Source organism: Pinus tabuliformis, chromosome 7 (assembly GCF_031772625.1).
Source record: "Pinus tabuliformis cultivar Carrire ecotype Pingquan chromosome 7, CPIR1, whole genome shotgun sequence".
In the NCBI taxonomy this organism is placed as follows: domain Eukaryota; kingdom Viridiplantae; phylum Streptophyta; class Pinopsida; order Pinales; family Pinaceae; genus Pinus; species Pinus tabuliformis.
The window spans coordinates 1,256,934,546-1,256,937,934 of NC_142293.1; positions in this window are offsets into that span (position 1 = coordinate 1,256,934,546).

The following is a 3,389-nucleotide window of genomic DNA, read 5'->3' on the forward strand; positions in this document are numbered from 1 at the left end:
GATCTGAGATATGCTCATGAGCTCTTGCTGTTCCATATTCCAGCCATAAATTTCACTCTTTCTTTCACTTACTAAGGCTCCTGTTACCCTGCAATAGCATTTTAGGACTGAGTCAAACGCCATTGCAATTCTGAGAGAGGCTCCTCCGAGAAGAATAGAGTCATCCGCAAATAGGGCATGGTTTAAGGGATCTATGCCATGGGAAATTCTGAGGCCAGGTAGTGACCCAGCATCTCTCTTAGCAGTGAGCTTTCTGCTCAGAGATTCAGCCAACATAATGTACAGAAAAGGAGAAAGGGGGTAGTCCTGCTTAAGGCCTATCTGGGCATGAAAGAAGCCAGTAGGGCACCCATTAACTAGGGGGGCAATCCAGGGATTATCAATACAGGCTCTTATAAGATTCACAAACTAGTTCGAGAACCCGAAGGAGCGTAAGACTTTTATGAGGAAGGTGTGATTAACCCTTTCAAAAGCATTCGCCATGTCTAGTTTTATCAACATTCCTTTTTATTTTCACTGTTTAATTGCGTGAATTGTCTCCTGCACTTAGATGACATTATCCAAGATGTTTCTACCTTCAACAAATCCTCCTTGGGAGGAGGAGATGAGCCTTTTGAGTAATGGTTTAATTCTATTTGCCAGCAACTTGGCCAAAATTTTGTATGAGGCGTTACATAGAGATATGGGTCTGAATCTGGCAAAGGTTTCTGGGTTGGCCTCTTTTGGAATTAGTGCGAGGTAGGTGGAATTGGTTTCTCCTCCTATCTTATCTTTCTTCTGGAACCCTCTTATCATTTTCTGGAGGTCATATTTAATGGTATCCCAGAAGATCTTGTAGAAGTGGATGGTGAACCCGTTAGGCCCAGGAGCCTTATCAGGTTCCATAGACCAAATAACATTAATTATTTCTTCCTCCGTGAAGGGTTTGATGAGAGCATGATTGTCTTCTGAGCTGACAAGGAAAGGGATGTTTGAGAGGAGCTCCATTAAGTCTTCCTCGTTGCCTTGTGTCCCTGTAGTAAAAAGATTTTTGAAGTGACTTTCTGCTACCTCTTTTATTTGTGCAAACCCTTTGCAGATCTTCCCTTCTTCAGTTGTGATTTCCGAAATATGATTACGTGAGAGTCTAGCTCTATATTGGTGATGAAAGAAAGAGGTGTTTCAATCCCCAGCCTTCAACCACAAGCTGTGGGATTTAATTCTCCAGTACTCTTCTTCCATTCTAAAGGAGCGGAAGGAAGAGTGTTGGGCTTCTACCTCTTTTCCTATCGTCTCTGAGGTGATATCCTTGTGTTCCATTTCAATTTGTATGTCTCCCAAAGTATGCACTATTTCTTTCCTTTGGATGGTTGGATTTGGAGCAGGTTTTTTTATCCATTCTTTCAAGGCTTGTTTTGCTGCCTTGAGCTTTTGCTCCCATACATAACATGGTGATCCTGAGATTGGTTTGGCCCAAGCTTCTTTCATTGTTTCCATGAAACCATCCCTTTCAATCCAGAGGGGGCTGAAGCGAAAAGGAAGAGGACCCAAGTCTTCTTCATCCTCCAGGAGCAGTTGAATGGGCTTATGGTCTAAAGTTAATTTGGGGAGGATTTTTGTATTGATTATCTTGTTGTTCATCATCAGTGAGCTTTGAACTAAGAATATGTCCAGATGAGCAGATATGTGTTCCTCCCCTGTCCTTTTATTTGTCCATGTATAGAGACCTCTTATTGGGCTAAAATAAAGGAGGTCCCATTGCTGGATGAGATCTTCCACAAAAGGCAGCAACTAGTCTCTACTGCTGTTGCCCCCTCTCTTTTCTTTGGGCTTTAGAACTATGTTCAGATCTCCAGTAAGGATTATGTTATGGGGGTTATGCTACTCTAAGAATGCTAGGAGGGAATTCCAACATTCTCTTTTTTCAGAGTAAAGAACTAGAACATAAAGATTGAAGAGTGAGATGGTAACCTTACTTGCACAATGCTTTAATTCTGTGAAGATCTAGTGTTGAGTTTCGAAGGAGTTGTTCAGGTGGAAGAGATCTTCTGTCCATAGGGTAGCCAACCCCCCTGAAGAGCCCCTTGAGCTTACTACTTTGCTTGCGTTTTTATTCCACTTCACCTTACTGATGTCGAGGAGGGCTTGCCCTTCGATTTTTGTCTCTTGGAGCATGAGAATATCTGGTGGTTTGATTTTCAGTAGATCCTTGACTGCTTCTATTTTCATGTCGGTCCCTAGATCTCTACAGTTCCAAGAGACAACACATTATTTACCAGATGGGGGGAGGGATCCTCCCTTAGGAGACCTTGTTCTAGTATTTCTCCTAATAGACATCTCTTTCGTGGGCTGGCTGCCTTGAGTTTTAAGTCTTTCAACCTCCTCCTCCCTTGCTTCTTTATGGGATTTCCTTCCAACTCTTTTTGACGGACGCTCGTAGATATCGTCCTCCGATGATCCTGAGCTATCTGCTGGATTTTTCCTTGTGACTTCTACATACGAGGTATTGGAGGGGCTGCATTTGGAAACCTCTGGGTGGCCCGCTTCTTCGTCTTCTTTATTGGAGTTGGATTTTCCTTCCTGGTCTATGTTTTCTAGGATTATTTTTAAGGGTTGGGCCTGACTGCTTTCTTTTTCATCTGGGTTTGGACCCCTTTCTTCGGCGGGTTTGGAGCTATTGGGGGCCTCCTTCTGAGTGAATTTCCCCCTACCTTTTTTTTGCTGCGATGCTTTCTGGACTAGGGTCCATTGCTCGCCATTATGCTTCTCTGCTTGTTTCTCAGCCTTTTTCTTGCAGTGTTTTGCGAAATGGCCGTGGCCATGGCAGTGTCTACATTTAAAAGGGAGTTGTTCGTAATCTAGTTCTTGAACATGCGTCCATCCAGCGACTGTTAGCTTGATTGCTTCTAGTAGTCCCTCCTCCAGATCGACTTCGAGACATATGTGGGCACACAAATATTGATATTTTTTGACTACTTGGTCTATGTATTTTCCTAGAGCGTTGCCGATTAGCTGAAGAGACTTTTGGTTCCAGCAGTGGAGGGGAAGATGGGGCAAATGCACCTAGAAAGGAACAACTGATGGTACATCCTGAGTAGGGTCAAAATCAGGTGACCATTTGTTTAGATATAATCCTTGTGGACCCATAAAATATGGTTCGTTCCTGAAGATTAAGCTTCTGTCCTCTGCACTTTCAAAGACGAAAACGAGGTAGCCCTTGCCCACAAAGTAGCTTTTTATGGCCTCTTTGGTTAACGGGATCCAGTTTCTTTGACCTACTCTTTAACAGATTTTGGTGAAGGCCAGAGGCCAGTGAACTGGCCTATGAGGCCTTCCTCTACATGATTCAGGGTTGCTCTGCACGTTTCTTCTTCCAAGAGTGCAACCGAGGGTATGCTGTCCATTTTCTT